We start from the raw sequence: 27639 nt of genomic DNA, 5'->3' as shown, positions 1-27639 counted from the left end.
ATAGTTTGATGCCAACATTGGAAGAAATCTGTCTGCGTGTATGTGAGCCAAACTTGGCTGGTTGTCAATGGTTTCTCCAAAAATGGCTGAAACCGATTTTATTATTTTTTTTCATTACAACTCTTCATCGATATAAATTGATTGAACATAAATTGATGCTAATAGACTTTGAGCTAGTTTCAGAGATAGTTTTCTCCAGTGAGTACCTTCATTGATCACCAGCTCTTATACTTCAAATCAGACCGTTTTATTTCTGATCTCCTAGTCAGCATTTCTTGACTCATATCGTTTATGTAATGATGAGCTGGCGGCATCTCATTATATTTATTGCTTTTTTATTTATGACGTGTATAAATTGTTTTTATTTGCAGGTTTCTGTGCAGTGTGTCGTTGGTAACATATAGCAAGGTGCATCCAAAATATTTTGGATTGTGGTTTTTCAAAACTTTAGAATCCATTTAAATCACAAATTATAATAAATCGTGTTCAACCAATTAAATTAAATTAATACATTTACAGACGTAAGTTCCTATATAATGAAAACTCTATATAAATTTTCCTCTATAAAAGCTATGGATGGGATAAAAAGAACCTTCATCCTGGCAAAGGCGTAAACTATAAAAAATAGTGAATAAAAATGTGAATTCAGTTGAAAAAGCAATTTATATAAAATTAATTAAATTAATAGCTATTCAAATTCATGGGATCAATATTTCTGATAAAATACTAGATCAAGGTTATCTTTGTAAAAATGTGCCTATGAAATTTATATTTTGCTTTGTTTGAATATTGTAGTTTTCATTTCGTAAAATCCTAATAAAATTAAGAATAAGACATTGGATCTATTGGTCTCTTGGCTGTCCCTTTTTACCCCTGCCGATGGGATAAAAAGGGACAGATGAATAATTTTAGAAAAATAGTAAAAAACACATATCTATAATCATAATTTAAACTGGTAATTTTACTGAACATAGTGCAAGAGTTGTTTGCTTGATACATGTTATATGTTATGATGCATTTCATTTGGTTTCTTTAGACAGTATAATTTAAAGTCGAATTGGACCTAAGTGCCCCGCCCAACCCTACACCAAAATGTGAAGAAACACTAATTTTTAAATTAATCATTACAAATATTTAGATCTATCAGAAGGTTCATGCCCTAAGGCATAATGGCCTTTGCGAATAATTAATTTATATTTATCAAGCATATTATTTTCGAATTATTGTTTAATTTAAGGAATTTTATAATTTTTGCAGTTCGTGCATTTGGACCATGATATATTTTTGATTAATTTTAAAAGATAGCTTTAATGACTTGTTTATTCAAGCAACGAATAATGTGTTTAGTATTCGTGACAAAAACTCATGTCTTCAGAACTTTAGCGATTAGATATTACTAGTATTTGAAACGCGATGGCATGGCGTTATTAAATGCTACGTACGGAAATTTAAATTGTATGAAAGTAGCAATTTTAAATTTAAATAAAAAATACGGTAATATATTTGATAGATTGGAAAATGAGTTACAGTTTAATTAGTAAATCTAGATAGTAAATCAAAATAATTTTATTGCTTTTTATTTTTAATTCCTTCAATATGCACTCCTGATTCTTCAATGATGCAAATAATCTTAATAATCGACCTAGCGTTGAGTCCCAAAATTTTTTATTACTGTTGCTAAGGATTATTATCATAAATGTTAAAAATAAAAAAAATCATATAGCCTTTATTATATTACATTATTAATTACAACAAATCAATAACTCAATTAAAATGAAAAGTGGCGACGGCGAAGTTGTAATCTATACTTATGCAAAAGCAAGTAAATGAAAAAGAAAATACAGTTTCATAATTAATAGAATTCACGCTTGATAGTTAATAGATTTTTTTCCATAAATACCAACTTATTTGTTCTCTGTGAAGACTGGAAAAACGCGAGATAAAAACTTTATGTGCGGCGTTAAAAATACGAGTTTTCTTATTATGAAAGCATAACATGCTATAAATTATAAAATAAATTAAGCCACATCATAGTTTTTAGATAATAAATATTTTAGTCTTTCTGTCATCCAAAGCTTACTGTAAAAAAATCAGATAATAAAATACTTGCTGAAACTTCCCGTTACGAAATGAAATATTCGAAGAACATTAAATATTTTCAAATATATTATTATAAATACTGTAACTTTCATTATTTCTATTTTATAGACGAAATATAAGAGCTTATAAAGAATACTATGGCGTTTATATAGGTTTGCATGAAAAGTGAATAAAGAAAACTTAATCAAGTGGAGTTAGAATGAAGGACTTTATCTCATATTTCTAAGAATTATAAAAACTGAATTGAAAAGTTAAAATTACTGGTGAGTTTAAGAATTTTAGGAAAAAATAAAATTAAAATTCAAATTATTTTCAATATCCAGATTTGTTTTTGTTTGAAAATTAAAAAAAAATTTTTTTTTGCTTTTCCCTTTTTTGGGACAAAGAGTATTGCATTTCTATTTTTAAAGTACATAGTTTCACGAAATAATAGCTACACTATTTAAGGCGATGCAATGTAATTATAAGTTCAACAATAAAATTAAAAACTATAATTTTTTTATTTCCGTGGATTACAATCTGATAGGGCTTCTGATTGGTAAAGCATTCTACCTAGGTTTGACTACCCAGTGGTAGTCCTTTTAAGTTTGAAAAGTTACTGTAATCGTCCAAAAATTGAAATTGACAAATTTTCACATTTTTTTTCACGTTTTGAAGGTTTCTGAAAATTTTGGCGTACCTTAGAATAAATGGATGTGTGTGTGTATATGTATGTATGGTTACAATATTTTGTCCACGTTTTCGGGCGCATGGATCAACCGATTTTTTGGCAAAGGCAGGTCCAGCAATTTCGAAGGTACCAAGCTAAATGTAGAAAAAATGGCAGTTTTTTGGCAGAGAAATAAGCATCCGATTTGAATGATTCAAGAAACTTTCTGCTTGTATTGACAAAACAATTACTTTTGGAAAAAAAATATTTCAATTTTTTTTAAGAATTTTTTTTATATCAAAAATAATTCAGATTTTAATTTTAATTCTGGCTATAGTTCTGAAGCTCACTTATATACTTTAAATGAATAATTTTAACTTTGTAATTCAGTTTATATAACTTTTATAAGTATTAGGAAATGTTACAGTATTTATAATAATCTATTTGAAAACATTTAATATTGCTCTATCATTTCGTCAAGGTACGGGAAGTTTCAGCAATTTGCCTTGAGGCCCGATGCCATACACCACTAGCTCGAAAAAAAAATTTAGTTAGTACAGAGTTTTTATGATTATTATCCCTTTTGTGAAATAAAAAATTAATGTTAGCTTACTCACATTGAAGGCCCCGAGGCTGTATCATTGATCAGTAGCTACGTCCCTGATTTTACCTATAAGATAACATAATTCATTAATATAATATAATATAATTCATTGCAATAAACTGGTAAAATATGTATTCTACGTACAAAACACATGTGAATGATATTTTATATTTTCTCTTCACTATATATTTTAATAAATGCCACTGTGAAAATAAATTTGTTTATATAAAATTCTCGGTTAATAAATTTCCTACCAGAAAGGATCAAGTCACCAACGTACAGGTGATGATTTCATAACGTACGTAGCTTGTCATAGTTGAATTGATTTATTAACGTTCATATATCAATCGGTTTACATTTTTCCTGATTTTCGCTGAGATTCGCATCAAGTGTCTACTAGAAATTGAAATATTAATACAAACATAAACGATATAATTTTCAAGCTAAAATACTCATAAAAAAAATGTGCGTTGCTACTGTACAAGATAGCATTTAAGTAAAAATAAATACATCATATAACAATTTTGAATAATGTTTATTAGTAATATGGTAACACTCATGATGCACATACTTATTAGTGTCAAACATTATAAACATTTAAATAATGATAAATTATAAATTATATAATTATAATGGCATTAAAAATATGTATAATAGTTAGAAACAATAATGTAATCAAAGCCATGACATGATCGGTTTGTCATTGTAATTAGCATTAGCACGAACCTTCATTAGAGATAAGAAGTAATTGCTGATTTATACATTCTATAATATACGTTTACACAGTGGATTATATTAAACAACGCCTAATCAAATATTGTTATCGCAACTTCACTCATTATGTAATTGTGTTTGAAGAACTTCATGTAATTAAAATTAACATACATTCATTGACTGCTTGTATTTTTTTACTTTTTTGCTGGCGATATAATCTCATTTTTTGAACAGCTGTAATATCTGTTTTGCCTAAAAAATATTTGCCATTCTAATAACTTCAAAGATTTATAGAAACTACGAATAATATAGAAATAATTTCTAATGAACAGGGTAAAATATTAAGAAACAGGGTGAAATGTTCTTTTGATTCAGGCATTTTTTATTAAATCAACATTTGTACTACGATGTAACTTTAAAATGTTCATTCATCTATGCCGATTTCCTTGTTGATATCGGTACGCATACAACGTTGATGCCGGTACGCATACAACGACAGATCTCTATTCACATACGCGACGACTAATCACAATCGACCCGTGCAGAAATGATATCATCGAGAGCGAATGTCAAATTATTGGCACTCGACTCTTATCTTATCTGCCGTAATGCACTTCCGTTGCATTTGTACGAATTTACACTCTAGTCGTGCCTAAAGAAGTTCTACTTTAAAAATAATTCCTAAACATTTAATTACAATAACCAAAATATGCCAACGCTACACTTGAAGCATCTATATAAATTTCATGTTTTCATAAAAGGATCCTAAATCATTCATACCTTAGGCACTTGATCAATGCCCATACGAATTTATCTGCCACTCATCTGATGAATTGAAATCAATGCCCTGTGAGCATTTGAAGAGCTTTAAATCCCGAAATTGCCACCATAACCGATGACCGATGACATGTGTCATTGACATTCCAATTGACATGACATCAAGGGGGCGCCCAGCTAACGAATGACACTTCACTTTACAACAGAGCAATTGGGCGTAAACGCGTATGGGCATCGAAAGCAATTTTATAGAAATGAGGAGCAATCAACCGAAAGCTATTGATGATGTGAGGTTATAATATTACTCATTGTCAGAAGGTATAATGAGATTAAGTGGATTGAGTAGTTCCTACGAAATTAATTAAAATCTAGATAGGAGTGGCATTGTGCACTAAGTAAGCCAAATTTTGAAGCTGGACATTATGCATGGTAAATTTTAAAACTATTCCAGTTAGAAACAAATATCAAAAGATACAATTTGTGAAAAAATCAAATTCAAAAATAACTTTATATGAAGATCATGCAAACTGAAACAAATTATGCATGCGAGGAATCAATCTAAAAATATTCGGTTTGATGTTTTCGAAATCATTACTAAACTAGTGGTGTATGACATCGTGCCAAATATAAGAAGGATATTAAATATTTTCAAACTTATTAATATAAACACTGTTTATAATATATTAATTATTTCATTATTCGTTTTTTATAGACAAAATGTAAGAACTTATAAATTGGACGATGACGTTCATATAAAAAGTGAGTAAACAGAACTTAATCAAGTGAAGTTAGAATGAAGGGGAGTAATGGGATGCTTCGTTTTCTCAAAAACTTCCAATTTTTGCACATTTAACTCTGTATTTCTGAAATAGCTATACCTGTCTTTGCCAAAAACTAACTACCACTTCTCCTCATCATTAAGAATTGAATGTACTTTGAATTTTGAATCATTCAAATCGAATGCTCCGTACCCTTTGCTTCGTATCTTCAAAACGTCTGGACTAACATTTGGCAAAAAGTAGTCAGCACGTCTCTTTATCAATAGGAATCGAATGGTTTTTGAATAAATCAAATCGGTTGACCGGTGCTCCAGAAAACGTCGACGAAAACTTGTGTCCATCCATAAATACATACTGCATACACCCGTTTACACACATCCATTTTTTCTAAAGTATGCCAAAATGTTTACAAACCTCTGAAACGTGAAGATACCCAAAAAATTTCGATTTTTGCCCGCTTAGTGTAACTTACCCTATGGGAAGTTAGTACTACTTATAAATAATCTTGTTTTATGAATTCTAAATTTTTGAAGTTCTAAACTATGCCAATATACGGCTATAAAGGAAGCTAATCATTAATTTACCGATGGGTACTAAAATTGATTTTTTGCCTTTTAGGTTTGCCTGATTTTAGGTTCGTCCTTTTGTAAAAAAAGATTAGATTAAAAAAAACGAATATATGTGTAAGTAGATATATATTAATGTAAGTTCAGATATAATTTACAATTCACAAACTATTTCATTTAATACGATTCGTCCTGATGTAGTAAACCCCCTTTGGGTTTAGAAACAGGCAGGTACAGCATTTTTGGAGATACGGAGAGAAAAATTAAAAATGACCATTTAGGAGATAAATAAGTTTTTTGTATATATATATATATATATATATATATATATATATATATATAAGGATTTTTTATAGAATTTTTAATACTGTGCAAGTTACTATATTTTCGAGTTATATACATGACACAAGATGATTCAATAATAATGTATTGAAGTCTTTCAAAGTCACTTCAGTATTCCAAACTAAGAATTATAAATCTTCAAGTGAAACTTTTGTATTTAATTCAGAACTTTTACATAAATTAGGGCTTCGTATATCCATGACAATTTTTTAGTAGCCATGTTAAAAAACTGACACTGAATAAAATACTTAATACAGAGCTAAACTTATAAATCTTATTTTATCAATATTGAAAATCTACCTAATTCAGAGTTTTTTCCTGTCAAGCAACAAATGTCGTCTTTTTGCTTAATTATTTGATTAGGAACTTAAAAGTTTTATGAGCTGTTATGTTGTTTTGACATAACTCCAGACAGTTGTCTTATCCTAATTTTTATTATTTCTATAATAATAATGATTTTTATCAATTTTTATTGATGCAGCAATGACGCGTAAGGTCTATTTTCATTTGAAAATATATTGCTATTAAATCTCCAAGTAAAAACCGATATCAGTACTGCTTGACATCAAACTGCCCGAGACGAGAATCAAACCAGTGACTTGTAATTCAAAACTTATAGCTGTGACCACTAATCCATTAGGAACTATTTCAAATTTTGTCTATTAAAATATTTTTACTACAAAAACAAATTATAAGAACTCATTTTTTTACCCTTGCTAAAGCTAAATATATTACAATTCATACAACATCTTTTACATATATCAATTTTATTTTCGAGCAAAATTATTATGAGTAATTATTTTTTAAGCTTGTTGAAACTACATAAATATATTCCTTCACAATTTTCAACAAATCTCTATTTTATTTTCGAAATTTTCAAGTAAGACCAATTTTCAACATAACTCAGAAAATAAACTTCATCATTTTGGAATGGTAAAAAGTGCAACGATCTCTATCATTTGCAATTGCTTTTGTGAAAATAATAATTTTAAAAGGTGCAGTTTTGTAATTTTGAGTTTTTTTTAGGAATTATAAAAGAAAAATGTATGAACAAATTTTGTTTTATCATAATTATTTTGAAGTCTCATTTCACCCGACAGTTTAGTTCAAAACCATAAAACTAAATATCACTTATTATTTTTCATAAAATATTTCGTGAAGCTAAAAGAGTCGACGTAATAGTAGACTTTTATATCACTATACACAATGTTGTTTTATATTCCTCAACTTAATGAGTTTCGCTGATTACTTTCAGCCTGATTATATAAAGTATGCAGTGTTTCACTAGATATCCTTTTGTTCCCGCTTTTGTGAAATGCATGGCTTCATTAAATATTTGCACAGGGAACACTTGATGGTCTAATTAGTAACTCGAAAGAAATACCATGATCTTTCTTAAGCGACAAGTTTGTATCGTATAGCTCCATTATATATATGTACTTTGTTTTATCATGAATTAAAATAGTGAAAAATAAAACCACCTTCGTTTCTCAATTATAAAGATAATTAAAAGGATATTAGATTTATGCAATAATTATATCATAACCTTTTTATGTATATTCAACCCTTTTGCAACTTATGTCGTCCATGGACGACATCCACATGACGTGTTGTGTACGGATTTTGTCCTTGAATGTCATGTTGTTTTTGGTTTTGCTTGAAGTTTTATTATTATGAGTTAAAATATTAAGAATTTTAGTCCTTTATTGTAATTTCTGGTTTATAATAAGCGTAACTTTCAATATTTTAACACATTTTTATTGAATATAAAAAACACTCTCGTAGCGAAAGGGTTAATAATTTTATCAAAAACAAAAATTATATATATATATATATATATATATATATATATATATATATATATATTTACGCATGCTTTTTTGGAAATTTAGATTCAGTTATTGTAAAATAAGACTTTTGAAAATTAATTATGCATATAATAACTTCCAGTAGGGTAAGTTATTGTAATCGTCCATAAATCGAAATTAAAAATTTTTACATTGTTTCACGTTTTGAAGGTTTTTGAACATTTTGGCATACCTCAGAAAAAATAGATGTGTTTGTGTGTGTATGTATGTATGAATACAATTTTTCGTCCACGTTTTCGGGCGCGCGGATCAACCGATTTGAATGGTTCAAAAAACCTTCAATTCCTATTGATAGGGAGATGTGCTGATTAGTTTTGGGCATTAGCAGGTCCAGCCGTTTCGGAGATACGGAGCGCAGAAAATACCTAATACAAACACGTAGCATTTTTAAAAGGGCAGCTAATTATTTCAAACTTTAATTAATTTTGCAAATCAAACCACTTGTTGTAGGGTTCCAATATCTTAGTATGCTCATTAAAACGAAGACCTCTAACCTTCTACACAAGATTTCATTAAATTCGCTAAATTCTCTTTAACAATTAATTACGAAAAAACGACTTACCAAAATAATATTGTTTGAATAGCTTATGAATTTTCAAAATCGAGTCAGAATTTTTTGCGAAAACGTGGAGGAAAATTCATCAATTTTCTATTAATTCTAATAAAAAAGATCTAGGTAGAAGTGTCGAATGTCTAATTCTAGCAATTGCTTATCAAGTTACATATAATGGCTTTAATGAAATTAAATTTCTAAAATCGGTGCAGCCGTTTTTTAAAGTAGTTGACACATACTTTTTTACAAATTTGGCCTGAAACGATTCGCAATGACTTGGAACTTTGGGAAAATACAAACATAAACTTCTCCTTTTTCTAATAACACAAACTTCGAGATTGCAAAAATTTGCAATTTCAAAAATCTATATTATAGTTTAATCAAACTCTATGATGTTTTTTTTAAATCTATTTCTAAATCTTTATATTGTTAATTTATTGCGAATTTATTTAATATCTGTTTATCATCTTACAAAAAATATTATCCTATAAAAATTAATTTCAAGTCGACAAAGCTCCAGAAAATTCAAATTTAACATAGTTGAAACAGTGCTACGTCAGTTCTAAAAAGTACAAAATAAATAATATAATTCACAACTGCATTACTGTTACGGTATATTATATAATAAAATAAATCTTACGTAACTTCAAATATAGTAAATAATTCCATACATATTACAGTTGCATTCCTAGAGTTATACTCATATGAGTCTTTTAGAAACGGGTTGGCGCAGACCGACAAATGAACATTTCGCGGTCAGGTCTGCAATGGAAGTATTATTAAATTGGACTCAAGCCAATTTACATTCAAACATCACTGTGCTTTTTTCTCGTTGCTTTTCAGACTTACGAATGTGTTTGCTGAAAACTTCATGAATTTCCTACTAGCGAAGTAATCAAATTAGTACCAATTAAGTGCTACATGTTGCTCGAATAGAAGTTAGATTGTTCCACAATACGCGAATAAATAGTTCGTATGAACAAAAAACCACTAGCCACACAAATAAAATATGTTCCTACATACAGATACATATTTATATACTGTGTCTGTGTCTGGTCTTTTCTGAAAGCAGATGATTCGATATGTCTTATGAAGTTTTATATCAAAGTTTTCATTTAACTCACAATAAAATGCTTCCTTCGCCTTGTTTGTAGAAGAAAAAGAACATTATAGTTTTTCATTAAAAGTATTTTCTTTCTTGTAAGAGCTTGCTCATATAGCTAAGCAGCAGTTTTTAATAATATTGAATGGCAATTTTAGAACAAAACGCTGTTTGTTAACAAATTTGTCGACAACTTCTAAATGATGCATATTGGTTTTATTCCTCATATAGTTAACAAGACGCGCCGAAGAATTCTTTAATCTAGACATGCACTTTCTTGCTATTTTTTGAAAAATATTTTTTTCAGCCCATGGTAAAAAGAGTCTCACAAAAGTACTCTTTTAATATTATGATGGTCGGGGTAATGTGATTGAAATTTTCTATGGTTTTATATCAGATGTGGTATTATTATATATTAATTAATCAGTTAATTGTGATTGAAGAATTACAGAATTTAGTGTATTGACGACTATATTCGTCATGCGCATAAAATAGACCATTTGCTATTTGAACTTAACTTTTTTGAAAAGAACAGAATATATTCTGAAATGTCAGTTGTTCAAATTATTTTGAGTCTATGTATGAAATAAGAAGTTGCAAGTGGCATTATTTACATTAAGGCAAGTTGCTTTTCTAAATGTTGAAATAATATAGGGTAGAGGGGGGCTCAAAGGTCCGCGAGTGAAAAGGTCCACCACCGATACCTCAAAAACCAGTAAAGTTAAAAGATTTTAAACAAGAATATTTGCAAGTACTATACAAAGATGTATAACCACCTATAGATTCAACAGTTTTTTATATAACCTCTATAAAAGCATACACTTGGCTGGGGTAAAAAAGACCCCAAATAAAAAAGTAAATTTAGTTAAAATAAGTTATTTTACAAAAGATAAATTAAACTAGTTGGTATTGGTATTTAGACTTGAGGCAAGTTACATGAACTTCCCGATATGTGTAAATAATCAACTTGATCAATAATAAACAAATTAATTTATGAGTGATTAGAAGTATTCCGAGAGAATTTATTACACATAATTGAAAATGAACGAACACGTTAAAACTCGGAGTATTTTCTAAAAGCAAATTTTCACAAATCAATAATTTTCATAATTGAACCAGTTTTTGTAGGACTTTAATGATTTAGTATGTTCATTAAGACCGAGTAATCTATCGTTATACCAAGTGAATCATATAATTTTAATTTTAACAAACGTCAACAAAACAACTGATTTTCTCAAACTTTGATGGATTTTTCAGTAAGTAATATTTCAGTAAGTTCCATAAGACCAATATATACTTCGCCAAAGAAAGTTTCATAAAAATTCGGCTTAAATTTTTTTTACAACAGTTAATTACAAGAAAACGGCTTGGTAGATTTTTACCTAAAACTAATCAGTATTATTCCCAACTAATATCTTTCGAACAGTTTTTGATTTTTTAAAATCGATTCGGTAGACTGAGCTTAAATGTGGACGAAAAGTTTAACACTCTTTTTCAAATTACAAAAAAACGGCTTAGCAGGTCGTTTCACAAAACTGACAAACTATAGTGCTCCTTGAGATACATCTAATAGTTTTTAAACTTCTGAAATCTAAAATTTTTGACTAACATATATATCACGTTTAATTAAGTTCCCGTAGGGTAAGTTATAGTTACTGGGCAAAAGTGCCAAAAACGGTAACTCAGTTGTTAGGAGAACGGAGCGTCAATTCAAAAATGTCATTTTGCGGTCAAAAATATTTATTGGACATATGTACATTAAATTACCAGATATTTTAGAGATTTTAATAATGTATACACATTTTGTGTAATTTTTTTTGGGTTCCGTACCAATTTTTAATTACGGTACGGGAAGTTCCAGCAATTTGCCTTAAGGCACGATGTCATGCACCCCACTAGTATATATATCCGTTCAACCTATTCTAACCGAATATGGAAATTTCAAGTCCTTTAACGTTCGTTAATTACAGTTACATCAACCTATCTTATTGTAAGAACAGGGAAACGTCAAACATTAATAGAAATCACTTGAGATAAAGGTCTCCTTTCTCCGATCGCCGAAATCTTGACGTGTCAGAGTCAAATTGACGGGCCTTACATCATAGGTACATGAATGTGTGCGGTCGGTCTATTTAGATTTAGACGTTTCCCCGCCGCCAAGCGAAGCCTTATGCTGCAATCTATTGCGGGTTTGAAACGCAAACGGCGAACCATTAGAAACATAATAGCTACAAGTGTCCTGGTTCCCTCACACTGCCGAAATCGTCCTGAGTCCTTCACTTGCCTGCATTGGCTTGCCTAACCAGATTTCAGTAATTTGAATGAGATTGGAGTGGTGCAACTAATATGAGAGCTTGTGTACATTTTTTAAAGTGATCGATATAAGATTGACTCCTAGACTGTACACTACATGGAATGCTAGTCGAGCGCAAAATAATTGCATAAGGATAGAATCTCTCGATTCGTCAAATAGCCTAAATTTTCAAAACCTAAATCTAATGTCTAACGAAACAAAATGTCTAATCACATTATTTTATCAGTTTTGATTAACAGTTCAGAATGACCTTGAAACCTATAACAAACATGAAAAACTTCACATTCGGGAATTTGAAAATAAGTAAACAATTTGTCACAGGTAGCCGTAGTAGTATGTCCCAAAAATAATATTGCGGCAGCTTCAAGCAACTTGTCTTAAGTGGTTACACTGTAAATTTTTTGAAAAACCAAAAAAAGTTTTTTAGGCTTAAAACAGATTTTGAACCTTTTAGAATATGAGGCAAAATATTACATACCTGAAACTTTCTTGTTTTACAATTATGAGCTTTTATCCATGCGCGTCGGACTGCTCCGAACCGACACCATCCAAATGCATTAACTAACTAGTGGTGCGCATGGAATCGTGCCTTAAGGCAAATTGCTGGAACTTCCCGTACCATTTTTTTTTTTTTAAGATTAATATTTTTGAAAAAAATTACTCTGGAAAATTTGATTTTTGAGAAACTATAAATTTTTGACAAAAATTTATTTTTTTTGAAAAAAAAAAGATTTTTTGAAGAAAAATTTATTTTGAAATATTTTGGGAATTCTGAACTTTTTTCAAAACAATCGTACTGCTTTAACTGCATAGAGACAAAATATCGAAGCGCGTAAGCGCCGCGTCGCCGTCTAACGGATAAACATTGTTACGGAACCCATAAGAATGTAAACAAAATTTATACTTATTGTTAAAATATCTGTGCATATGTCTAATAATCATTTTTGACCGCCGAATGGCATTTTTTTACTTTTTTCACTAAATCTCCGAAACCGCTAGACCTGCCTTTATAAAAATTTGATCAGTTCTTCATCTTGATAATACAAGTAAAATGTTTTTTCAAATAGGGAAAGTTATAGTAATTGCAAAAAAGTCGAAAATGAAAATTTTTATATAGCTTTACGTTTTAAAACCTTCTGAACATTTTGGCATACCTTAGAAAAAATGGATGTATGTGTGTGTGTATGTGCATGTGTGTGCGTGTATGTGTGTGTGCGGATACAAATTTTCGTCGACGATTTCAGGAACACGGATGAAGCGATTTAAATAATTTAAAAAACATTCGATTCGTATTGATAAGGAGACGTGCTGATTAGTTTTTGGCGAAGGCAAGTCTAGCCGTTCCGAAGATATGGGGCAAAATGTGCCAAAAACGGTATCTCAATTTTTAAGAGAACGGAGCGTCCGATTTGAATAATTCAAAAAACATTTTACTTGTATTAACAAAATGAAGAACTGATCAAATTTTCATGAAGGCAGGTCTAGCGGTTTCGGAGATCTAGTAAAAAAAAAAGTAAAAAAAATGCCATTTGGCGGTCAAAAAAGATCGTTAGACATATGCACATCAAATTATCAGATATTTTAGAGAGATTTTAACAATAAGTATAAATTTTGTTCACATTTCTATGGGTTTCGTACGAATGTTTATCCGTTAGACGGCGACGCGGCGCTTACGCGCTTCGATATTTCGTCTCTATACAGTTAAAGCAGTATGATTACTTTGAAAAAAAGATCAAAATTTCCAAAACATTTCAAAAGAAATTTTTCTTCAAAAAGTCCTTTTAAAAAGTTTATAGTTTCTCAAAAATCTAATTTTTTCAGAGTAATTTTTTTTCAAAAATGTTAATCTTTTAAAAAAACAATTTTTTTGGTACGGAAAGTTTCATCAATTTGCCTTAAGGCACGATGCCATGCGCCCCACTAGTTTTATATAGTCATAGCCCGACACGCATAATATGACATTATTCGTATTGAAAATTTTCAATTTAAATAGCAAATGATCACTGTTTTATACGTAAAATAAACACACTCGTCAATACACAGAATTCTGCCACTTCTCCATGACGAGAATATTCGCACATCACGGTTAACTGGTTAAAGAGACTTTGTTACGGGGAGGAACTATATTGATAATATATCAGTAAAATATGATGCACAAGATTTTTTTTGGATGTCCAAATTCTGAAGATATCAAACTCAGCACTGCTTGGTTTGTCAGCCCCTTGTCTAAACGGATTCGGACGCGAAATTCTGCGGGTGGCTTCGAAAGGGTGTTGCGTAATAGCTTTCGCCTAACAATGAAACCGGCATCGGTATAGAGAAACGTTACTAAGCAGAGACTGGAAAGCACAGCAAGCTCCCTCTATTTAGTCAAATTGCTGGCCAGTTATTTAAACCGCATATTACATAACCACAGGACATAATGCAAGCTGCTGCCCGATTTGAATAATTTGCCTACTGAGCTTAATAATAACGAGTTCATGATATCTGTGTATAATTTTATTATCACTTGGAATAACATTTCAAAATATGACAAGTTGTAAAACTCAATGTCCAGAACACGTTTTTGACGAATACATTGTTGGTAAACTCAATATAGAATACTAAGTTCAATATTTAAAACTTTTATCATTTTCAAAGAGATAATTTTACGAATTGTAATGTAATTTTAATAACCATATTTTTTACCACTGATTTTTTATCTCCCCGAAGAAGTTAGTGTCTTCGTCGGTAAATCCTTTCGACTTTTCAAGATTTAAGATTAAAAAAATGTATTCCGTATCTAAATTTAACAGGCAGTTCTATTTAAATTATTAGGGCATATTCCTAAAACTGAAGATCCGCGGATAAAAAGGTCCAGCACTGATATCTCAAAAACCAGTAAAGTTAAAAATTTTATTAACAACAATATTTGAAAGTAGATGGAAAAAAGATGTATAATCAGCCATCACCTTGATTTTTATTTGATCGGGACATAAACAGCAATATTTATTTATTTTTTTTCATTTATTTATTTATTCATAAGCAAGCCGTAATCAATAATAATTATATAAAAGCTTACACCTGAGTTGGGTAAAAATGACCAACTAAACTTTTACTCTGACATAGGTGTAAAAAATAAAAATAGCAAATAAAAAAGTAAATTAAGTTAAACAAAGCAATTTTACAAGAGTAAAATTTAATAAATAGTTGTTCCAACTCTGCTAATGAATATTTCTGACAAAATACCAGATCAAGGATATATACAGTGTTATCTCTGTAAAAAATGCACCCATAAAATTTATATTTTGCATTGGTTGAATAATGTAGCTATTATTTTATAAAATCCCTCTAAAATTAAAAACAAAACATTGGACCTGCTTGCCCTCTGACTCTCCCAATTTACCCCGCCTATGGAGTAAAAAAGACCAGGTTACAAATTTTTGAAAAACAGCAAAAAAAACACATTTCTGTCATAATGATTTAGTTGAGAGTTATACTAAACATAGTCAGATAGTTGCTTGTTTGGATCTTTGTGCCCCGCCCTACCATAGTGCTTATTTTTATTTAAATAAATTATTTGAACAATAGTGACTTATTTATTAAGTTGCTTTGGGTATATCTGAACAAATGTTTTAAGCAGTTACAAATCGGTAAAAAAAGAATGCGTTTATGTATTTGTATGTAAGTGTATTTAAAATCGATTTGATAAAACTCTAGTTTTGGTGGCTTAGTGCAAAATTTTTCGTCCACGTTTTCGCCAAAAATCCCGAAGAGATTTTAAAAATTCAAAACTCATTTGAACAATATTTTCTGCAATTAGTATTTGGTGAGGATCGGCCAAGATCTCTCTTCGTAATAAATTTCCTAAACTAGGTGTAAGTGGCACAATAATTTCCTAATGATTAAGTAGATTTTTTCCACATAGGATGTTACATAAGTTTGATGTTTGGTGTTGCAACTAAGTAGTAATGACAAATAAAATGACAATAATACCTCTGATAACTTATTATTTGCTTATTTTTAACAAAATTATTATGTTTCTAAAGTAAGTAATTCCTCTCATAACTATAATTAATATAAGTAAAATGTATAATATACATTCCACCCAATTTAATTAATTTAACTATTTACACAATTTAGCCATCAAAAAAATTGTTACACATAAACAAAAAATGGTAAATTTAAAACAAAATAAACTTCTCCTTCGGGAAGTTAATAAAAATAACAAACAAATAATTTCAAATTGCCTGTCAAAAATGACGCTACTGCACAATAATTTAATACAATATCACTTAAGATCTTATTGAAAAACGCATGTTACAATAATCCTTTAGATATCTTATATTTTTGTAATACTTTAATTACTAATATTTTTAATATTTTTTTAGATTATTGTTTCACATCAAAATTATTTTAAACATAAAATTCTGCATTACTTTTATTTCTCTGATGGCTCACTTGCAATATTTTTCATATATGACATCATTCGAAGGAATGATGTGGGAGGTTTGGGAGTTTCATAGTTAGTAAGTCAATTATATAGACTATATAGCAAAAAATATCAGGGTTTTTTTTGTTAAAAATAATTTTCATCATAAGTTATATTCTAAAAGATTAATATTTATATTAGTAATTAATATCTTACTACAGTAGACGTAGAGGCACCACTCTCATATACCTAATAATAGTACATCCATGACCACTCTACATAAAAACAAATTTAAAAAAATAATATCCTGATACCTTTCAAAAAAACAATAGAATATAAATTTGTATTTTTTGTATTCAAGTATTTTTACGACAAAATTTATCACTTTTATTTTTATATTTACGAAATAATTAGCGTCGCCGACAATCCCAGTTCATACCGATCGTTTATTCAATGTATCATACACATTGATTTGCCTCCTAGTCCAGATTAGACATCATATTTTTTTACGGTTTTGTACAGTTTGGCAATTTTGATTTGGGGAAGGATTTGAATTGGATGCAGCTGACTTGAAGATCTTATTTGTTTCTGGCATATTTAGATTTCTCGTTAGAGGTATCGTCTTTTTTGGACCTATATTGGACATTTACCGGAATATCATTTGGTGTAGTCATTGAGAATTTCGGTTGAATAAGGTCTCTCTCATGGTATCTGAAGTATTGGCAGGCATACGAATAGAAGAAATATGTCTCAATGGATCTTGAATGACATTAGCCAGGAAGATGTACGAGACTGCGTGGTAAAGATGATGGACGCCATCATACTAGAGGGCTTAACTGAGGTTATAAACCGTTTATCTAGTATTACCTTAGTTAGTAGGTGCATGTACGATTTTTAAAGCAGCAGAAGACGTGCATGTACCAACATCGGCGCGTTCTCTTGGAAGAATCCCCAAGACAGATTCACGTTGACAGATATGTCTCTGAAGGATGGTGATGACAAGGAATCAGGGTAATTTTTCAATATTATGTTGTGTTTGCGAAAGTCTTTTCCTAGAAGATTTCTGAAGTATGTCATAACACCAACACTGCAGTTGTTTTAAATGTAGAACTCTGGATTGCATAAGTCCAGAACTGCTTGCATCAATCACTTATAGAGAACTAGGAACCATGACCGATTGAGGTCGCATCAATAAGCGAGATGTACGAGACTGCATGGTGAAGGTGGTGCAAGGTATCATAACAGAAGGATTAACAGCGGTTATACATAGTTCATCTGGTATCACCTCTGTCGGTACATACTCGTTTTTTAGAGCAGCAGAAGACTTGTATGTACCAACATCGGCTCGCATTCTTCTGGAAGTATCGCCAAACCAGTTCTCTGTAGATTCTTTTTTCACTGCCCTGAAGCTAATTTTAGGCGCAAATTTTGAACGGTTGCCCATAGTTGATAGATTCATGGTGACGACAAAGAATCAGGAATCATTCTTGTGAACCAAACTTAAATTTCACTTCTACTGGCTGTCTGCAAGGAGTCAATATGTATGAAGAATTTGCTGCCAAATCAGATAAGTCTTTTCCTGGAATATTTCTGATAGCAACACTGCAGTATCTGGACGAGACTTGATTCCGACCTTTGACGTATATGAAGAAGACATCAATTGCTGTTGTGGGTCTCTCACGTGAGCAGTTTTACCAGAGTGCATATCGAATTTTAAATTTAATTTCAATTGGCTTGTTTGTGTGAATAAATAAAAAATTTCATAATATAAATTTTAAAAAAGTGTTTGTAATAAAAGATTAAAAAATTTATTAAATATGGGAATCAATAAATGTTTACATTTACAGTTTGACATAAAAAAAAACAAAAGATTCTGATATACTTTTATTTCGTTCGCGGCTCACTATAGTTATATTTTTCATGTCGCTGTATGTGATGTGTTTTTATATGCTTGTTAAAGAAAAGATATTAAAGAAATGTTATAAATAATAATAAACAAGTTACAACAAAAAAGTGAAAGTTGAATAGTTATTGACAATATGAAAGCTACTCCAACGCACTTAAAACACGAGTAAGTACAATCATAAAATATATAAAAAAATGCAGTAAACATTTTGAAGGTTAAGTTGCTTAAAACTTACGTCACAATCTGAGAATAGCTTTTAGAAAAAAATTTAATAATAAAAATATTTTATCAATAGAATAAAAAATAATAATTCGATTTACTAATTTTTATTTCAATCAAATGAAATTAATCTGTAATTATTTGTAATTAATATATATGTAATAATCATATATAATTTTTCAATATTTCAGCCTTGTATTAATTGAACTGTTTGCAAAATAATTTTTCTTCTTTTAATCAAACTTTGATATAACAATTTATTGACTTATAAATTTTCTTTTTGCTAAACATAACAATTTTACAATAATTTATAATACTTCGAATTATTTTTTTTTATAACAATAAAGTCATGGTACTCACTTTAGCCTTTTAACAGCTGTTAAACAGCTGTAAACAGCTCCACTGTTTACGTCGATTTATTTTCCATTTGGCTGTAGGAAACTTATAGAATTCACACTCGTTTTTCCTACTGGTATTTTTGCAATCCACTACACAACATCTTTGGTGGATCATTTTTATTTAATTTATTTAAATTTGGAATAAAACTAGTTGGTATTGGTATTTTGCCTTGAGGCAAGTTACATGAACTTCTCGATATGTGTAAATAATCGACTTAATCAATAAAATATAAATTAATTTGAGTCATTGAAAGTATTTCGAGTGGATTTATCGTACATCATTGAAAGCGAACAAATTCGGAATACTTTCTAAGAGCAAATTTTCAAAAATCAACAATTTTTATAATTGAAGAAATTTCCGTAGGACTTTAATGTTTTAGTATGTTCATTAAGACCAAGTACTCTATCATTATATCAAGTAAATAGTCTAGTTTTAATTTTAACAAACGTCAAAAAAACGTTAAAAATTAAACTACTTGTCGTAAGACCGCAATATTTCTGTAAGTTCTATAAGACCATGATATATATCGCCAAAAAAAGTTCCATAAAAATCGGCTCTAATTCTTTTTTCAACAGTTAATTACAAAAAACGGCTCGGTAGATTTTTACCTAAAACTAATCAGTATCATTCCCAACTAATATCTTTCGAACAATTTTTGATTTTTTAAAATCGGTTCGGTAGTTTGAGGTTAAATGTGAAGACCGGGTTGAATTTCCATAATCGATTCAGAATTGCGGGCTAAAACGTGGACGAAAAATGTTTCACTTTTCTGCGATTTACAAAGAAACGGCTCGGCCGATCGTAGCGCGAAACTGACAAACGATAGTCCTTATCGAGATACTTCGAATGGCTTTAAATTTTTGAAATCGGTCCAGCCGTTTTTGAGAAAACGTGGATTTACAACAAAAAATCTTCACACACATACACACACACATACTTTTTCCAAATTTGGTCTCATTCGATTCAGAATGGCTTGAAACGTCGAGAAAACATAAAATTAGCGAATCGGATTTTTTGATAAAAACATAAACTTCTCCTTCGGGAAGTTAAAAATATTTCACGTGTTTTTGTTTACAGTTTCGTTCACTGTAGCCCCCTTAATGCACAATCCCCTTCCAAGTCATCACACATAGCGATTGCCACATACACACCATTAAGTTTTACTATTTGATTTATGTGCACAGGTATAATAATGTTTTCTATATATTTTTTTCAAACTAGTTTTATTAAAATTTTTATTTTTTTCCGAGTGATGCCCTCCTCCCACTGTTTAGTAATCCCACACTAAGTCGTCGCCCTCTCAGGAACGCGATACTTCTTAACAAGCATAATCGGATCATGCTATCGGTTTGGATTCATCCCAAAGAATCGCAATTGAGCTTCGTACTATTTTCAACTTACGGACATAGATAAGCATAAACGAGTAAAAATATGCATTGATATGGAAATCCAAATAAATTTATACAAGCGACACGGTAAGGGATTGTAATAGTTATAACCACACGTTAAAATATCATCACAGGAATGATTTGAGATTTGGATTTATACTCTATATTTTTAACTTTTTAAAGAGGAATATGACTAATTTTATGTTTCATGGATGCATTAACAGTTTTTAGTCAATTGTTACAAGTATGAGTATGTAAACGTAATTTTTATTTGATAGGTATCGATTTAGTATAAGTTTCCAACTTTCCAATTCAACAGGTAAATATTTAATTTACAATGTTGTTATCCTCGACCATTGTTATTGGTATTGTGTATTTTCCTAAGCTGTTTATTTGTAATTACTAATTAAAAATTCAACTTTTAGCTGAGGATGTGCCAGCAAGTCGCATATCGCATCAATGCAATCTAAAATATTCAGACAAATAGCTGATGCTCCTTGGTTCGTCAGCAATAAGACCATATATGGAATGGTATGTATACTTGACAATCTAAATATTTTATATATCGAGGAAGTAATAAGAAACTTCAGTGTCTACCTCTTTCAGAAACTAGAAGCCGATCCAAATAAAATAGTTGCACAACTGCTTCAGATACCACATTCCAGGAGAATATTTTAACTAGGATAATATCAAGCGAAAATCTTAATTAAGATAATATCTTAATCTAGCAAATTGTTTAATGAAATTAATAAAAAAAAACAATTTTTAGCTAATTTAGAAGATCTAGCAGTTACGTAGTTACTATCTTTCAGAAATATAAATTCATTTGAAATAGGATAGAACCGGGCCCAAAAGTCCAATTTGATATTTAGTAATTGTACTATCTAAACCAAATGAATTACTTCACGACATAAAACACGTGTAGCTAAATTTCATTGGTATATTTCTTACACAGATAACACTGTATATAACCTTGATCTGGTTTATCGTCAGAAATAATCATCAGCAAATGTGGAGAAACTATTTAACTTATCTCTTGTAAAATTGCTATTTTTAACTTAAATTTATTACTTACTATTTTTTATTGTTTTCACCTTTGCCAGAGTAAAGGATCAGTTGCTCCTTTTTACCCCACCCACATGTAAGCTTTTATAATGATTATATAAAAAAAAGAGTGCGCGTAAGGATCACACGCGATTGAAGTAAAACTTTTAATATTGTATGAGTAGGCAATTAAGATAAAAATAAAAAAACATCATATTTGAATTTTAAAAATCATTTATTAATAATCACATAACATCAATAACACAGTTTCAAACAACAACGATAGATTAATTGCTATCATATTTCATATATGATATAATAGGTTTGTGATAACTAAAATGAGAGACATAAATTTTGCTTTGTAAACTATGTACATTTCTGGAGAAAACAGCATCAATAGTCGAGCCATATCTTGTGGTTGAATCAAATGGAGAATTATTCATCGTTAAATTAAATTTATTATTTAAAAAATCAATTAATGGTTGAGATTCTTCTGAACGAAAATTGACATTAAAATCTCCAGCAAGAATTAATGGTATCTCGTTGTGATTAGTGTTTAAAAGTTTTGCACCCTCATTAGAAAAATGAAGTAACTGCTGATGTTCAATTCAATAATATTTGATATGTTTTTATTGGGAGAAATTTAAAGGACGACTATAATCAATGTTTGATTCTGTGTGTTCACACAGCGGTCAACTGCAATATTACCTACTTGTGTAATTTCATTAGGAATATCCAGTAATATCGTTGGCGCAAGAAACTGCAAAGGAGTCGCATTATGAAGAGTATCTGAACATGAATGATAGACATTAGACAGCTACACCACCTGCTCTTGAGTTTGATCGTTTGTATTGAGTAACGCAGTAATAGTTCTGAATATCAATTCGTTCTTCATTATTAATCCAAGTTTCCGAAAATAACAAAAACGTACAACGTTGTAGCACTTTATCTTGCAGATCAGGCAAATGAGCTCGTAAACTTTGGCAGTTAAAGGAAAGCAATGAAATGCCGTTCAAACTTATTATCTCACTCAATTTTTCTTCTTGTGTTATTAATCTACAAGTTGAAAGTCTTTGGAATTCAGTTTTTAAGTCCATTAATCCTGCTGGCCGTTTTCTTCCATAATAAAATTTTTTGTCGTTGTTTTAGAAATGATGAACAATCCATTAATGCTGGTAACTCGTGATAATGCAACATATAGAAGCTGCTGATTATGTGTTTTATTGTATTCATATACAATTTTATCAAAAGTACCACCTTGTGATTTGTGTATTGTGAGTGCACAAGCAGACACTAAATATTATTATATAAATATATAAAAATGATTTCTTTTGACAAATATGATTTTATTTCTATTCATTGGAATAGATGAAGATTTCCTAAGAATCGGCACAGCTGTCCTACTGATATTAAGAGTTTGAATATGATCTGCAGCTTTCTTCTTATTTTGTTACCTATCTTACCAGGAAATTCAAACCATAAACGTAGAAGTTCATCATTATCGCCACGTTCTATGTACACTAATTTTCCTACACAACCATTAGCTAAGCCATCACTTACATCAATATTAGTTGTTATTATGTAAAATTTATTCAGAACTAAAATTATTTCATACGGCAAACCCCCGGTATCAATAACCGATTTTTGTGAAACTGTTGACGAATGTATGATTGTTGATATGTCGCATGGCAACCTACACAAATATCCGTGGCAGTAGATATTATTTTGTCTTCAACGAGATTTAATATAAATTTATTAGATTCCATGACACATTTATTCTCTAAGAAAAGTCTTATTCCATGAGGACATAATACAGCAACCTCTTCTTTTGTAAAAAAAAACGTGATTCAATTAATGCAAGTTCATATAGGGTTTAGCGCTCGACTTACGCATGACATGACGGGAGTGGATACTCGCGACATCAGCGCTTACGGCGTCGTAGTGTTCAACTTCACGTTGGCGTTTTCGTTGCATTTGTACGGATTTACACCCGTGTAGCCTAAAGAAATTTTTACACCCATATCGCGCCTAAAGAAGTTTTACTTCAAAAACTGCCCAATCTAACTTAAAAATAACAATACAATTTATAAAACAATTAAATAATGCACACTTAAAAAATTTATTATTTGTATACTAAACAACAGTGCTCTCAACCAAAAAACTAACATCGAAAGCCAATTTTTTTTGTTATGGATTTTCAAAAACGTTTATCTCCCGATATCAACGTCGTAAGAATTAAGGTGATTGCTGGTTATACATTTTTGCCCTCTACTTTCAAATACCGTTCCCTGTTCTACCTGATACCAAATACAAAATAGTATTGATTCTTGTACCCTTAAATAAGAAATGGCTTTATTGAATGCTTTGTTGAATTACCAAGAAAACAATTTTTTGATAACTTTCGAAATTAGAAAATAAAACGCAGGTTATTAAAGCCTAAAGAACAATGGCACTTGCATATTGTTCATTTATTTTTTTATCTTAAATTCATATTCAAATATATTTTGAATTCTTTTTGACTAATGTTTAAATATTAATGAAAAGCCTCATAACAAAATAAAAAATCCTTATTCAAATCAGTAAAGAACACCTACAATAACATCGTTTGTTCTTCATTCATAATTAATTGAAAATGAGTCTATGGTATCTAATATTTAGATAAATATGATTAACCTAATTTATAAATCGTAAAGTTATTTAAATTACTTAATAGGAACAAATACTTTTTTTTATATAAATTACGATCTGTCCATATATCGAAGACAGTAATTGTTTTGACATATTTGGCTTGTTTGGATGGCAACTTCTTTCTTTCTTTTTTTATTGTTTCAACAGCAATCAGAGTGAGAGTTCTCTTACTACATATGCTCTATAATCTGTTTTGTTCAAGACTTATGACCTAAGATATTATTATAAGAGGCAACCCATCGGTTCACCATTCTCCTATGTGAGGGGTTTATATATTAGCTCTTACGTTTAATAGTTTACAACATATGATTGAATGATGCAACTATGAGCACGAAGAACGATTTACACTTGGAATTATATTGTGATCTAAAACCCCAAGTGGGACTTTGACATCAAAGTTGCCTGATGTCAGGCTTGGTGGTAGGGGGAATCGAATCAGCGAACCTGGGACTAGTGCATGGCAACTTAGTTGTCTTATTCTAGTTGAGTACACTAAATAATTTTGTTTGGCTTGATATGAAAACTAATTTTTGACAATGATCATGCAAATATATATCAAAATAAATCCTGTGACAGAGTTCATCAAAGCAATCAACTCCAGGACAATACAAGCGCTTAATACTGTCTTCAAGTGCTGCAACTTTGCTCTATTATAAATGTATTCGTATATAAGTGTATTTAAAATCAATTTGATAAAGCTCTAGTTTTGGTGGCTTATTGCAAAATTTTTCGTCCACGTTTTCGCCAAAAATCCCGAAGAAATTTTAAAAATTCAAAACTCATTTGAACAATATTTTTTGCAATTAGTATTTGGTGAGGATTGGCCAATATCTTCTTCGTAATAAATTTCCTAAACTAGGTGTAAGTGGCACAATAATTTCCTAATGAAAGTAGATTTTTTCCACATAGGATGTTACATAAGTTTGATGTTTGGTGTTGCAACTAAGTAGTAATGACAAATAAAATGAAAATAATACCTCTGATAACTTATTATTTGCTTATTTTTAACAAAATTATTATGTTTCTAAAGTAATTCCTCTCATGACTATAATTAATATAAGTAAAATGTGTAATATACATTCCACCCAATTTAATGAATTTAACTATTTACACAATTTAGCCATCAAAAAAATTGTTACACATTAACAAAAAATGGTAAATTTAAAACAAAATAAACTTCTCATTCGGAAAGTTAATAAAAATAGCAAACAAATATTTCAAATTGCCTGTCAAAAATGACGCTACTGCACAATAATTTAATACAATATCACTTAAGATCTTATTGAAAAACGCATGTTACATAATCCTTTAGATATCTTATATTTTTGTAATACTTTAATTACTAATATTTTTAATATTTTTTTAGATTATTGTTTCACATCAAAATTATTTTAAACATAAAATTCTGCATTACTTTTATTTCTCTGATGGCTCACTTGCAATATTTTTCATATATGACATCATTCGAAGGAATGATGTGGGAGGTTTGGGAGTTTCATAGTTAGTAAGTCAATTATATAGACTATATAGCAAAAAATATCAGGGTTCTAAAAGATTAATATTTATATTAGTAATTAATATCTTACTACAGTATACTATAGTAATAACCATCTACATAATAAAAACAAATTTAAAAAAATAATATCCTGATACCTTTCAAAAAAAACAATAGAATATAAATTTGTATTTTTTTTTCAAGTATTTTTTACAAAATTTATCACTTATTTTTATATTTACGAAATAATTAGCGTCGCCGACAATCCCAGTTCATACCGATCGTTTATTCAATGTATCATACACATGGATTTGCCTCCTAGTCCAGATTAGACATCATATTTTTTTAATATAAATTTTAAAAAAGTGTTTGTAATAAAAGATTAAAAAATTTTATTATATGGGAATCAATAAATGTTTACATTTACAGTTTGACATAAAAAAAAACAAAGAGATTCTGATTATACTTTTATTTCGTTCGCGGCTCACTATAGTTTATATTTTCATGTCGCTGTATGTGATGTGTTTTTATATGCTTGTTAAAGAAAAGATATTAAAGAAATGTTATAAATAATAATAAACAAGTTACAACAAAAAAGTGAAAGTTGAATAGTTATTGACAATATGAAAGCTACTCTCACGCACTTAAAACACGAGTAAGTACAATCATAAAATATATAAAAAAATGCAGTAAACATTTTGAAGGTTAAGTTGCTTAAAACTTACGTCACAATCTGAGAATAGCTTTTAGAAAAAAATTTAATAATAAAAATATTTTATCAATAGAATAAAAAATAATAATTCGATTTACTAATTTTTATTTCAATCAAATGAAATTAATCTGTAATTATTTGTAATTAATATATTGTAATAATCATATATAATTTTCAATATTTCAGCCTTGTATTAATTGAACTGTTTGCAAATAATTTTTCTTCTTTTAATCAAACTTTGATATAACAATTTATTGACTTATAAATTTTCTTTTTGCTAAACATAACAATTTTACAATAATTTATAATACTTCGAATTATTTTTTTTTATAACAATAAAGTCATGGTACTCACTTTAGCCTTTTAACAGCTGTTAAACAGCTGTAAACAGCTCCACTGTTTACGTCGATTTATTTTCCATTTGGCTGTAGGAAACTTATAGAATTCACACTCGTTTTTCCTACTGGTATTTTTGCAATCCACTACACAACATCTTTGGTGGATCATTTTTATTTAATTTATTTAAATTTGGAATAAAACTAGTTGGTATTGGTATTTTGCCTTGAGGCAAGTTACATGAACTTCTCGATATGTGTAAATAATCGACTTAATCAATAAAATATAAATTAATTTGAGTCATTGAAAGTATTTCGAGTGGATTTATCGTACATCATTGAAAGCGAACAAATTCGGAATACTTTCTAAGAGCAAATTTTCAAAAATCAACAATTTTTATAATTGAAGAAATTTCTGACGTATATGAAGAAGACATCAATTGCTGTTTTGGGTCTCTCACGTGAGCAGTTTTACCAGAGTGCATATCGAATTTTAAATTTAATTTCAATTGGCTTGTTTGTGTGAATAAATAAAATTTCATAATATAAATTTAAAAAAGTGTTTGTAATAAAAGATTAAAAAATTTATTAAATATGGGAATCAATAAATGTTTACATTTACAGTTTGACATAAAAAAAAAAACAAAAGATTCTGATATACTTTTATTTCGTTC

The 27639-nt window shown here is 29.6% G+C and overlaps 1 protein-coding gene across 1 annotated transcript in view; it reads right to left on the bottom strand.

Annotated features, from left to right (window-relative positions):
- The window catches only part of LOC113376602 (arginine/serine-rich coiled-coil protein 2), a 140468-nt gene that overhangs the window by 63066 nt on the left and 49763 nt on the right, over positions 1 to 27639 (bottom strand). Inside the window, exon 2 of the mRNA XM_026616582.1 lies at positions 3367 to 3419. The gene's annotated coding sequence lies outside the window, so the exon portion shown is untranslated. The remainder of the gene's footprint in view (positions 1 to 3366; positions 3420 to 27639) is intronic.

The sequence above is a fragment of the Ctenocephalides felis genome, unplaced genomic scaffold (assembly GCF_003426905.1).
Source record: "Ctenocephalides felis isolate EL2017-DRISC unplaced genomic scaffold, ASM342690v1 CF-g0.4_SCAFFOLD_01886, whole genome shotgun sequence".
Lineage (NCBI taxonomy): Eukaryota > Metazoa > Arthropoda > Insecta > Siphonaptera > Pulicidae > Ctenocephalides > Ctenocephalides felis.
This window is presented reverse-complemented; position numbering and strand designations above follow the sequence as displayed.